Genomic DNA, 14,412 nt, shown 5'->3' on the forward strand with positions numbered 1-14,412 from the left:
GAAGAGAAGAACGTCTCCGATCTAAATTCTGTGGGTGGAAAAATGAAATCTGTTTAAGTTGTTAACAGACCTGAATAGCAGTCTTTAAGATTTCAAACTTCACTACAGCAGAGGGTGAATCAAAGTTTAAAAGTATCATGTTAGTCATTGCAGAGACTAGCATTTTGCTGTACCTTAAGAGGGCTTTTGAGAAAAAAATCATAGTGTAGCCTCGTTAAGGTCAGCTATGCAATACGATGGACGTTATCTAGACAGGAGTTGGTGCGAGATATGTGAAGAGCCTATTTAGATGTATGTAATTTTTATTTTTGACAAATGAGTGATATCTGTATTTCTTGAAATTTCTATGCATAGAGAAATGAAAATGTAGTTATGAACGCACGCAGGTAGACAGCTTCGCATCCCAGTGTAGACATGTTGACAATGACTAAAACCAGTTGATTTAAAGGTAGTCATTTCATCTAAGATTTAAGAGGCTAACACATAGAGCTAGTTTTAAAATAATGATCTTCAGATAAAGACATAAAAATCGGTATTGTCATTCTCTGAATTAAGAACTGATTGTTTCTATGGTTATTTATCTCCACTTTTGTATTTTAAAGTACTTCTGGTACATCTTTCAAGTAAATAGACTAGACGTAGCCCTGCGCAGCGGCAATGTAGCCCTTAACTATTTGATGGTCCAGTTCAAAAAAGATGATGAAGACAGCCTTGAGAGCAGCTTAATCCCAGAACTTGTGCGTCCCTTGCTGCTTATGTGGAAACATTTCAGTGAAACCACCAAATATATTGGTCCTGTCTGACTCTGCTGCATGGCGGTTGACTTGGCGTACATCTAGCCAAAAAGGGGAGCCAGAGAAATACGAACATACCAAAGTTGCTCAGTTTCCAACTTAAATGACATTAACCAACTTAAAGAGATTCGTATTATAAGTTTCCTTTGGTAGATATGATGTCAGATAGATTGAGGAACTACATCATTTGCAGTGCTTGTATTGGTTTAGAATATAGGATTCGAAGATCTTCCAACACTGTACTAAAAACATTTCAATAAAATCATGCTCCTTCTTTCTTTCATACTTTGTATCATCATTGTGGAGTAATATGTCTTGATGGAGTGATGTGTTTTGATGGGTACCTTGAAGTGTTTGCTACATCATGGCTGTAGCCCAGCATATAAAGTTACAGAAAAGCCAGAAGTTCATTGAAGTCAACTCTTCTCCACTTTGAAGGTGTTTCCGAAGAACTGATGAGCACTCTCCTTGCCCCAAAGCATAATATCTGGGCCACGTAAGAATTCTAGATGTTTCCTATAAAATTGAAGATTGCACTGTGTGTTTATACATCAGAGTAGTCGTGTTCAATATCCATAGGTTGGAACGGACCAAACTTAAATGTAGGCCCCATAGAAGTTTTTCACATGCTTTGATTTCAGAAGCACCAGGAACTGTCACCTATTCTGTGATGCTTTAAGTTACTCTCGTGGAGACAAAGTAAAAAAATTCTTTTTGGCCACACCGTGTGTGCAGCACGTGGGATCTTAGTTCCCCGACCAGGGATCGCACCCGCGCCCCCTGCAGTGGAAGTGCAGGGTCTTAACCACTGGACCACCAGGGAAGTCCTGGACAAAGTAAACTTCTAATTATGGTTCTCCCAGGAAAGCTCAGCTTTAAAGTGTGGGTAATGCTGAGAGTGACAACAGTTTGTCTTAAAAAGTCCCAGTGAAACATAAAGAACTAAAACCAAGTTTGCTGGAGAAGATCACAGTTTTAAGACAAAACAGGATAAAATGTAATAGAAGGGAGGAAGAAAATGGAGAGATGGAAACACCAAAATCATTTTGCCAACTTTACAGTTTCACCTCATTAATCCTGTCACACACACCTCCTCGGAAGTGTTTGATTTCATGCGGCAGGTCCTATCCAGCCCACCACCTGACCTACTGGCTGGACAGGCTAAGCATCCAAGGGGAAGATGCAATACTCAGAGGTTCAGAGGGTCGAATGAGGCTGGGGAGGTGAGAAAGGGCTTTGTGAAGGGACTGCTGTTACCGATGGTACTTCATGGCAGAATTTTCCAGAACCACTGGCTGTACTCCAGCATGGACTGAAGCAGGACAGCACAGGGTGTGTGGTACTTATTACGTTAGAGTGAGGATAGCCGATGAAGATGGAAGTCAGGCTGAAACGTACTGCCTTATCCTTTGTGTACATTGCATGCAGCAGTTGACAGAGTCGCTCCTTTTCACTGCAGATCTTCACCTAATTGGTTTATCTCCTGCACCCCGGGCACACAGCCCTCCACCTTTTCCCTTGCTTTCCAAGTCCACGTTCTGGATTGGTTTATCTACTGTCACCTCTGAGCTCTTGTTTTCTCCCTTGAAAGAGCGTGATGCTCAGAAACAGACTCTACCACTTACTAGAGTTAAGACAACGACAACGACAAAACCTCTTTGGGCTAGTTGCTTACCCCCTCTGTGCCTCCGTTTCCTTGTATGTGAAATGGGATAATAGTACCTCTCTCAGAGGATGTGATGAGGAGTAAATGAGAGGATATCTGTAAAGAGCTTAGAACCGATTGTTTTGTACATTAACCTCAGTTTTTAGAACAGGCATCTTCTTTCTTCCCTTTGAAAGAATCTAAGTATGAAGAAGCAAGATTTTCATGCACTTTCTAGATGCTAATCCACATGCCTGTGAGCTAGTCACAAACACGATCCACTCACCCAGGGGTACGTTGTCCTGGCACGTGACCGTCTGCACCAAGGGTAGCATTTGGTGATGACAAATGGTTGCATGTTGAAGACACTTTGCTGGGCTGTAGAAATGACAGGAATGGATGACATGTGGTAATGGAGATGGTGACCAATTGAGGCTGTTCACAGCAACCTGATTCCATTCACTATCCCAACATTAAAAAAAAGCAGTGCCCAGGGCTTCCCTGGTGGCGCAGTGGTTGGGAGTCCGCCTGCCGATGCAGGGGACACGGGTTCATGCCCCAGTCTGGGAGGATCCCACATGCCGCGGAGCGGCTGGGCCCATGAGCCATGGCCGCTGAGCCTGCACATCCGGAGCCTGTGCTCCGCGATGGGAGAGGCCACAACAGTGAGAGGCCCGCGTACCGCAAAAAGAAAAGGAAAAAAAAAAAAATCAGTGCCCAATACAAACAGCAGTTTTCACTGTTCTAATGGCTAAGTCCTGTGGTCAGAAGAAAACCCAGCTGAACTCATTCTGCAGGAGCAATAGAAAGAGACTGGCAAAGCAAAAAACATAATGCAGTGGAAAGTGCCCTAAATTGGAACTGTGGCGATCTAGGGTCTGGTTCCTGATACCCTACCAGCAAGCTGTGTGACCTGGGGAAAATGTCTATACCACTCTGAGTCTGAGTATCTTCATGAAAAAGGGGGTAGATGATTGCTAAAGTCCCCAGCAGTTGTAACAGGCCATGACCTCTATGCTAGATTTAGTTGGACTACACTAACTGAAGGCTGTGGTCCTAATGTGGCAAAGATGGTTCCTTCTCCATCAGGTGAACAACTTGTTTGGGCTTGCAGGGGACTTTCTCAGTGCTACCTCTGGAAGTCTTGCATCCCAGGAAAGCCTGCAGTCCTGGGCACGCCAGGGTGCTCAGTCACTCTAATTCTCTTTCTTCTAATGTGGATAGTTCTGGATCCCCAGCACCACCTTGGCTAACGAATCTCACAAGCGTGGCTCTGATCTTGTGCCAGTTGCAACACAAAGGAGGCTATATGACAAGCCCAACAATGTGCCAACGACCTGTGGCGTCACAGTTTTTAAAAAATCCATCGTGAATTAACTGTAGAAGCTGAAGGCTGTAGTCACAAATAAAAGAGGGAAAAGGGGGACAGCTTTAGGAAACGCATTCAAGACCTGGCTTGACTGCCAGTCCTTTGGCAGAGCTGCCTTTAAAGCCATAAGTGGTCTTTAGAGACCCCGGGGAACAGTCCAGACAGAAGGCAGAGTGCCCTAAATATTTGCTGATGGACATCACCCTTCTGTGCTTTGAGTGACTCTTACGTCTGTGAGCACTTGACCTTCTGTGTCTGCGGATGCATGATTCTCTGATTTTCCCTATGCAGAGAGTGTTAAATCTGCTGTCTTCTTGCCTCGAAGCTAAGACTGACCATGAGTTACAAAAAAATTGTGAGGACCTAGACCGAACTTGTGTCACTTTGTCAAATCATCAGAGGGATTCTTGGGGGGCACATTTTAGTGTATGTTTGCTATAGAATGAACTCAGGAAGTGCCACTGACAGTATACTCATCTAAAGAACCAAGGAAGGACCCGAAATTTCCTGAAGCCTCAGAATATCCTGTTTTAGGACCAGGGCTGCAGAGCAGCCACTTAAAGTATTGAAAGGGACAGGCCCCTCTCGGCAGTAACTGTGCATTCATTTCCCCACTGACGGCTTTCATAGCCTTCAAAGAGCAACACTTCAATGAAGACACAATTCATGAACAGTGTCCTATGAATAAAAGGGCTCCCCTGGTGGCGCAGTGGTTAGGAATCCGCCTGCCAATGCAGGGGACACAACTTCGAGCCCTGGTCCGGGAAGATCCCACATGCCACAGAGCAACTAAGGCCGTGCGCCACAACTACTGAGCCTGTGCTCTAGAGCCCGCGAGCCGCAGCTACTGAGCCCATGTGCCACAACTACTGAAGCCCACGTGCCTAGAGCCCGTGCTCCACAACAAGAGAAGCCACCACAATGAGAAGCCCGCATACCATAGCGGAGTGGCCCACGCTCGACGCAACTAAAGAAAGCCTACGTGCAACAACGAAGACCCAATGCAGCCAAAAATAAATAAATAAATAAATATTTTTTTTTAAGATTAAAAAAAAATAAAAGAGCACATGGAGGAAAACCAGTTGGCACAAGAAGGCTGGTTTTTGATGAGTCAGTAATTCCTTACTGACTTGCATTGGTGCAACCGTAAATGCAGTCTTGACCCTTATCATTTGGAGGTGTTTTGTTTTATGTGTGCAAGTTATAGGAACTATAATTCATCTGAGAAATACCTCTTGCTCCTCTGTCTTTTGACTCTTATGTACATCTTGGTTCAGACAGATGTCAAATGGAAGATTTGTACCTGTGGTCTTCTGGGCTGCCTTGATGATTTCTTCCACGGGCAAAGTGAAGGAGGGGGTCTCACACTCGCTCACCCACTCGTTCTTGATGGAGCAGTTACTAGCAGACCATTGTGTTAGGATGGGGCTCTGAGGGAAATACCAGATAAATGAAATACGTGACCAAGGCTTACATGTATTAAGCCATTAGAGTGTACATGGATTGTTTTATACACAAGCATGTGGTGTAGGCAACATGGGAGGATGATCGCCCTGCCCTTGCAGACATGATCATTCATTCGGAGCAAGGGCAACAGTGCGGGGGTTTTGTTGTTTGTTTTGGGTTGTTTTTTTTTAGTATTTTTGTTGGTGTATTTCTCTTTCGGTATTGTAAAAAAAAAAAAAACTACAGTCAGCATCATTTATGTCAAGTCTACCAAGACAGTCACACTCAGCATTAAAATGTAAATAGAACAAAGGAGCGCTTGTTTAAAAGGTGCATGACTACATCTCTTCCAGTTTAAAAGCCTGTTTAAGATACTCTCTTGATTTCCTAGCCATTTCTTTTTTTTTTTTTTTTTTGCTTATTTTGTATATTATTAGTTGAATTTAATCTTTATTTAGTGCTTTATTATTATTATTATTTTTTTGCATTACGTGGGCCTCTCACTGCTGTGGCCTCTCCCGTTGCGGAGCACAGGCTCCGGACGCACAGGCTCAGCGGCCATGGCCCACAGGCCCAGCCGCTCCATGGCACGTGGGATCTTCCCAGACCAGGGCACGAACCCATGTCCCCTGCATCGGCAGGCGGACTCTCAACCACTGCGCCACCAGGGAAGCCCCTTCCTAGCCATTTCTGGGGCGCTTCTGCTGTTAATCATTTTTTTCCTATGATTATTAGCTTCTTAAGTTTATTACATATTTTCCTCAGAGCCAATTTTATCTTCAATAAACGTTTCAAGGTCCCTGACGGAAGCATTTCAGAATGGGGCTGGGGGAGGGAAGCTGGATGAAGGGAGGAGCAGCAGCCTTCCTCTGGGGTCAGACACCTCCCCTCAGGGAGGGGAGTTGCACATATTTATTATTTATTAAAAAGTTTTATTGGAGTATAGTTGATTTACAATGTTGTGTTAGTTTCAGGTGTACAGCAAAGTGACTCAGTTATACAAATACACAGATCCACTCTTTTTGATTCTTTTCCCATATAGGCCATTACAGAGTACTGAGAAGGGTTCCCTGTGCTATACATTAGGTCCTTATTAATTATCTATTTTATATGTAATAGTGTGTATATCAGGATAATTTATTTCAGGGTTTCTCAAGCTCAGCGCTATTGGCATTTTGCACTAGATAATTCCTTGTCATGGGGCCTCTTCCCTGGGGGCCAAGACACACACATTTGTGACAACCCAAAAAATGTCTCCAGATACAGCCAAATATTCCCTGGGGGCAAAAATCGCCCCTGGTTGAGAACCACTGATTTATTTTAACCAGGACCTTCTTCCTTAATCCTCTTCCTGACGTTCAGGTCAGAATTCCAGAGGAGATCCATCCTGGCCCCTGGCCCCTGGTCCACTCTCAAGTAGAAAAGCATTTTAGGACGAAGTGGATAAGACAATGGCAATCATAAGTCACTTTAAAAACGTAAACACCAGTGTTTGCTATGACATGAAATTTTACACCAAAATAATTGCATTATCCTTTTGATGCAGGGCTTCAAACACCGATCCCTACGTCTGCCATGAATTGGGGTGAGATCCCTACTGCACAGCTGGGGAGCCGTTGCTAAGGCGGAACATGCTTTTAAAAATACACAGCAAAGAAGTATGTGCAGCATATTATCATCTGTGTGAAATAAAAAGGGGGATATATGTTTGAAAAGCATAATTCTGACTTTGGGAAGAATAGAGGCCCCTCAGGAAGGAAATGGGAGACATCACCGTATATATAAAAAATAGGGTTGGGATGGGAAAAGACAAGGCCACACAAGTTTGTGGAATCTATTATTCTTTTGGCTTGTTAGCTATCAAACTGAGTTGTTCTGGTCAAAAAAAGAAATATGCGTGACACGAAAGCCCCTTATTTTATGATCCATCCATATGCCTGACACGTTTCTGTTTGAACCAAGAAACTGATTAAGGTAATCTTTAAAGAGGTGACAGAATTTTAGTCTGACTTCAACGGTGACATCCAGAGAGCAGAGATTCCTGTGCGCCTTGCAGGTGGTGGGTATCCTGGCCCTTCCGTGATTGAACTCTCATAAGATGGCCAGAGTCTAACGTGGTCAAACCGTAGAGCAACTCGCCTCTCTTGTCAAATGTCGTGGAATTGATAAGATTTCGGAGTTAGATGGAACATTTGAGACTCGTTTTACAGATGAGGAAATTAAGGCCCGAAGAGATGAAGTGACGGGCTCAGTTAAGGTCACACTGTTCCTTAGAAGAAACGCTGTGGCTGGTAAATGGGCCTCTTGCTTCTGCGGCTGGAGGTGTTTCCTGTAGCCCAGGTGTTTCCTCCAGCATTCTGATCACTATCTCACGAGGGTGAAGGAGTTTATCATTAAGCCTCAGGGCAGTGAGAGAAAGCACAAAATATGGTGCGGTAACTTCCATCAACCTGGAATGCTTGCTTCTGCAGATTTGGTTGTTCGCTTTCCTTCTTCCAAAAAAAGGTCTTTCGTTGCACTCACGGCATTTGCCTGGTCCTTTCTCATAGTCATGCTAACGTGGGGAGATTTAAAATAACAACCCTGGGTCATGGGTGTTTTTAAGGTGATGGTAATTTTGTAAGGCAGTGGTTCTCAAAGTGTGGTCCTGGACTAGCGGCATTGCCAGGGAACTTAGGAGAAATGCAAATTCTTGGGCCCCACCCCAGACCTATTGAATCAGAAACTCTGGGTGTAGGGGTGTGGCAGGCACGGGGTTTGATACACTAAAGTTTGAGAACTACACTGTAAGGCTAAGTCCTCTAGTTTAGTAGTTGGCAAACTTGGTTGCATATGGGGCCACCTAAGGAGCTTTTAAAAATATTGCTGAAAATGAAATTAATTTTTAAAAATGTATAACTGTGTGGTGATGGATGTTAACTAGACTTATAGTGGTGACCATTTGGCAATATATACAAGTATTGAATCATTATGTTGTACACCTGAAACTAATAATTCTATATGTCAATTACACCTCAGTTAAAGAAAATGAAATTGATGAAATTGATGCCTGGGCCTTGCCCCCAGAGATTCTGACTTAATTGGCCTGTGGAGCATCCAGATATCAGGATTATTAAAGACCCTCGATGACGTGATGCTACTGTGCAGCCAAGCTTGAACCATCGTGTAGGGGACGATCCTTTCCTTCTTCGAGAAGATGGTTCTGACTCTAGTAAGTTACAATCAATTTAATTACCCTTAATTGTAATTCTTGTATTCAGCTGAAAAGTTATGCCTACTCTGCGGACATTTGGAGAGAATAGCAGCTTTCAATTTATCTGAAGATTCAAATGTACCTATATTAGAAATTTCTGGTATTTGTTTTCACTCACCCAAAAACTATAATTGCCAGGCACTTAGTGGCTTGGAATATTTGAGTTGTTTCTAATGCTTTGGTTTTATGGATAGAAAAAGACAATGTTTATTTTCTAGAAACACAAAGTATAAGATTCCATTGGTGAAAATAGAGTTATTACCAAACAAATGTTAAAATTAACAATACTTAATCATTTGTGATAATGGGTTCAACACACACTCCTTAATAGCTCAGGAATTTCCAATGATTTTATTAATATGGGAATCTCCTTTAAACAAGTGTTTTTAGGAGGGAAGCTGGAACCAAGAGAAAAGTAATGGAAGCAGTTTTATTTAACACTGTATTTTTCAACACCGTTGGTCAGTTCAACAACAGCAACAAAAAGTCAGTTAAATCAAGGAGTCTATTTTTTTTTTACTGAAGTGTAGTTGATTTACAATGTTGTGTTGGTTTCTGGTGTACAGCAAGATGGTTCAGTTTTATAGATGTGTGTGTTGTATATGTATTCTTTTTCAGGTTCTTTTCTATTATAGTTTATTACAAGATATTATTACCGTTCCCTCTGCTATACAGTAGGACCTTGTTTATCTATTTTATATACAGTCGTGTGTATATATTAATCCCACCCTCCTAATTTATCCCTCCCCCCTTCCCCTTTGGTAACCATAAGTTTGTTTTCTATGTCTGTGACTCCGTTTCTGTTTTGTAAGTTCATTTGTATCATTTTTTTAGATTCCACATATAGTTGATGTCATACGATATTTTTCTCTGTGTGACTTAGTTCACTTAGTATGATAATCTCTAGGTCCATCCTTGTTGCTGCAAATGGCATTATTTCATTCTTTTATTTATGGCTGGGTAGTATTTCACTGTATATACATACCACATCTTCCTTATCCATTCATCTGTTGATGGGCATTTAGGGTGCTTCCATGTCTTGGCTATTGTGAGTAGTGCTGCAGTGAACATTGTGGTGAATGCGTCTTTTTGATTTATGGTTTTCTCTGGGTATATGCCCAGGAGTGGGATTGCTGGATCATATGGTAGTTCTATTGTTAGTTTTTTAAGGACCCTCCATGCTGTTCTCCATAGTGGCTGCACCAATTTACATTCCCACCAACAGTGTAGGAGGGTTCCCTTTTCTCCACACCCAGAGACTCTTATTAAAAAAGGATCTGTATGTGACTTAAATATTGTATTTTAACTTGAATTATATAAATGGACTTATGTGGGGAGACAGTTCTCCACGGGTCTCTTGCAGTTCTGTAAATCTCATGAGCAGAGGCATTGAGAGCCTTGGTTCTGGATAATCTTTTCAAGGATGTTTATATAGCAAGCAGAAGATAGTAGATAGTTTTGTAAGACAGAGATAGCGTCCCTTTCTGGGGCAGGTGGCAGGTTTGATTGCTGTCCGACCTAATAATGACAGTGCCTCCCTCTGGGCAAAATTCAGTGAGCTTTGCTTGCAGCCCATTACAAATGTTTGGTTTCTCTAAACTCGGGGTTCCTCAGCTATGATGCAAACCCACTTCATGCATAGCATCCACCCAGAGCCACTCCGTGGCATTGGGGGGACAAAGGGAACAGGTACCTGCTGTGCCACGAGTGCTAAAGTCCTTTGTCCCTGACCCAGGAGTCTCTTGTATTCTCTCAGTATCCAGGAACCTGTGGCAGATGAACTTGTTAGCTGGCAAGGATGGTACTATCTCAAACCTTTCACAGTACCTGACAGTTACATTCACCAATTGTTTTTAGGTGGGGCCATGACCCCTTGAGTATGGGTCCAGGATTACCTGTCTTCCACAAACCGTACCTGTAATACATTAGCTATTATTTATCTTTTTTTTTTAATTTTAACTGGAGTGAGAACTTAAAAACATATGCACAACAATCTGAGTACAGACTCTCCAGATATTTTCCCCTTTTTATTTATCTCACCCACATCTAACTTGATAGCTTATTTTTATTTATTTATTTATTTTTGGCTCTGTTGGGTCTTGTTTTTGTATCCATTCAGTGAGCTTAGTTCTTCTGGTTGGAGCATTTAATCCATTCATGTTTGAAGTAATTATCAGTATGTATGTTCCTGTTACCATTTTCTTAATTGTTTTGGGTTTGTTTTTGTAGGTCCTTTTATTCTCTTGCTTTTCCCACTTAGAGAAGATCCTTTAGCATTTTCTGTAGAGCTGGTTTGGTGGTGCTGAATTCTCTTAGCTTTTGCTTGTCTGTAAAGCTTTTGATTTCTCCATCGAATCTGAATGAGATCCTTGCCAGGTAGAGTAATCTTGGTTGTAGGTTCTTCCCTTTCATCACTTTAAATATATCACACCACTCCCTTCTGGCTTGTAGAGTTTCTGCTGAGAAACCAGCTGTTAACCTTATGGGAGTTCCCTTGTATGTTATTTGTCATTTTTCCCTTGCTGCTTTCAATAATTTTTCTTTGTCTTTAATTTTTGCCAATTTGATTACTATGTGTCTTGGCGTGTTTCTCCTTGGGTTTATCCTGTATGGGACTCTCTGTGCTTCCTGGACTTGGGTGGCTATTTCCTTTTCCATGTTAGGGAAGTTTTCGACTATGATCTCTTCAAATATTTTCTTGGGTCCTTTCTCTCTCTCTTCTCCTTCTGGGACTCCTATAATGCGAATGTTGTTGCATTTAATGTTGCCACAGAGGTCTCTTAGGCTGTCTGCATTTCTTTTCATTCTTTTTTCTTTATTCTGTTCTGCAGCAGTGAATTCCACCATTCTGTCTTCCAGGTCACTTATCCGTTCTTCTGCCTCGGTTATTCTGCTATTGACTCCTTCTAGTGTGTTTTTCATTTCAGTTATTGTATTGTTCATCTCTGTTTGTTTGTTCTTTAATTCTTCTAGGTCTTTGTTAAACGTTTCTTGCATCTTCTCGATCTTTGCCTCCATTCTATTTCTGAGGTCCTGGATCATCTTCACTATCATTATTCTGAATTCTTTTTCTGGAAAGTTGCCTATCTCCACTTCATTTAGTTGTTTTTCTGGGGTTTTATCTTGTTCCTTCATCTGGTACATAGCCCTCTGCCTTTTCATCTTTTCTATCTTTCTGTGAATGTGGTTTTTGTTCCACAGGCTGCAGGATTGTAGTTCTTCTTCCTTCTGCTGTCTGCCCTCTCTCATTCAGTATTCTAATACATGACTTTTAGAGGCTGCAGAGTATTCTAAAGTAAAATGTTTTGAATCCAGTATCCTTCAAACAATCTGAAAACAACAGATTTTGCCTTAAATACATATCCCTTTACCTTTCTCTTGTATATATCACAGGTGGTAGACCATCACTTTGGTGGTTCTGAATGAACCATGCTTCCCAATATGCATGTTCTTGCGGAGTGCCTTTCCTTATTGACTCTGGGCTTGGCCAATAAGTAGGACATTAGCAAGGATGATGCAAAGAAGGCTTAGCAGTACTTGCACACTGGGGCTTATCTATATTGAAATGCTCACTCTTAGGATCTAATAACCATGAAAAGAAGCCCACTCTAGCCACATGGAAAGAAAAAGAGCAAGAAGTCACAGCCTCCCCAACCATCCCCATTGCGACAGGTGAACAAAGCCATCTGACTGCAATCTCGTGGAAGACCCCAAATGTGACAAACAGAACAGCCCAGCAGAGCCCCAGCCAAATGACAGAACGGTGAACAAATATAATGGTTGCTGTTTTAAGCCAATACATTTTGGATTGGTTTGTTACACAGCAATAAATCATTGAAACGTGATAGCTTTTAGTATGAACAGTTACATCAAATATAGAAAATAAGTTCAAAAAGGACTTTTTGTCATTATCTGGTTGAATTGCTGAGGTCCTGGCTGATTAGATGACTTTCAGAAAGAACATGGGCAGTGGAGTCAAAAAAACCATGAATTGCAACCCGGTTTTGCATATTAGATATATGACTTCTTGAAGTATCAGCTTCCTCGGGGGCAAACCAGGTTTTAACCATAGCTACCTCGGGACTTCCCTGGTGGCGCGGTGGTTAACAATCCGCCTGCCAATGCAGGGGACGCAGCTTCAATCCCTGGTCCAGGAAGATCCCACATGCCGCGGAGTAGCTAAGCCTGTGCGCCACAACTACTGAGCCTGCGCTCTAGAGCCTGTGCACCACAACTCCTGAGCCCACGTGCCACAACTACTGAAGCCCACGTGCCAAGATCCCGTGCTCCGCAACAAGAGAAGCCACCGCAGTGAGAAGCCTGCGCACCACAATGAAGAGTAGCCCGTGCTCGCCACAACTGGAGAAAGCCCGCGTGCAGCAATGAAGACCCAACGCAGAAATAAATAAATAAATGGGTAGATAAATAAATAAATAAAAACAGTAGACACCTCACAGGTGTTTTATTCTTAGGCTTTGTGAGTGATGGTGCCTCTAACTCAATGGCGTGATAAACATGAAGGAATGTACGGGTGTGAGGTCACATTTTTATTACAAAGCCACGTCTCTCGTTTCCCAAGCAAGTGTTCTTACCACTCTACCTCAGTACTAATGAATCCACTTACGAGTCTACAGAAACCAAATGGCAAGAGGGATTATCTGTGGTGCCCACCTGGCAAAGCTGCTTCTGATTTTCCAGGGCAGCAGGCAGAGCTGCTTAGCGACCATTACCTCCATAAATAACCTTTTCTCTTTCTGACTAAGTCATCCACTCCATTATTTGCATCAGGGCCTTTGGACTCATCTGGTAAACTCTAATATTTATGTGGGACCAGCCCTCAACACGAAAGAAGGTTTTTTTTTTATATGAATTTGCATATCCTGTCAAGGACTTTTTCAGAACACTTTCATTTCAAGGTAAAATGAAACTTACAGGACTAAGCAGAGAAGTGCTTCACATTTCAGTTTAAAGGAGGGGGTAATAAAGATGTCAAAAAAAATAAAATAAAAATTTTTTTAAATTTTTCTTAAAAAGGTGGGGGGAATGAAACAAAAGACAAGGTTAATTATGACACTGGGGCTTTACAATGCTAAAAATATATACGAAGGAGCTATGGAGGCTGTGTTCTATTTCCACGTGTCCTTTACAAAGAGCAGGCTCATGGTATCTGCAAATTTCTTTTTTTATTATTAGTTTTTATTGGAGTTTTATTAGTTTTATCGTTGCTTTACAATGTTGTGTTAGTTTGAAATTTTCTAGTAAAGATTTTTATTTGAAAAACGTTCATGATTGTATCTAACTGAAAGGGTTAACATTTCAGCCTTGTTATAAAAATACTATGATGCTTGTCATTAAAGTTCTCTCTCCTTTTCCTCAAGCCAACCCTGACTTTCAGCATGCAAGAGTGGAAACAGCCAACAGAAATTGGGGAAGCAGTGGGGTCCTGTTTGCATTCACATGCTCGCCCAAATAGAGAAACATTAAGACATTACAGTTCCCCATGCCGGGCACACAGCATTAGCTGGACTAGAGCAATTTATTTAAGGTATTTATTTAGGTTCCCAACAGCTTTAGGAGAGTATGTATGATGCTAAGTTTCCACTCAACCCCTTTGATGTCTATGTCAGAGTCAGATGGCAGCCCTGGGGCTCAAACCCGGGGTTTCTGTACCCAGCTGTATACTTGTTCACCCACCACTCTGGATGCCACTTAAGCCTGGACTTGCTTTTAATTTCAGAAACTTAATCTTAAGAGTCCTCCAATGTTTAATTCCCTAGATTAAAATATGACACTGAACTAGGACTGCCAGATAAAATACAGGATACCCAATTAAATTTGAACTTCAGACAAACAACAAATAATCTTTTAATATTGGCATGTCCCAACTTCCTAAATTTACCAACCC

Source organism: Hyperoodon ampullatus, assembly GCF_949752795.1.
Source record: "Hyperoodon ampullatus genome assembly, chromosome: X".
Classification (NCBI taxonomy): Eukaryota; Metazoa; Chordata; class Mammalia; order Artiodactyla; family Ziphiidae; genus Hyperoodon; species Hyperoodon ampullatus.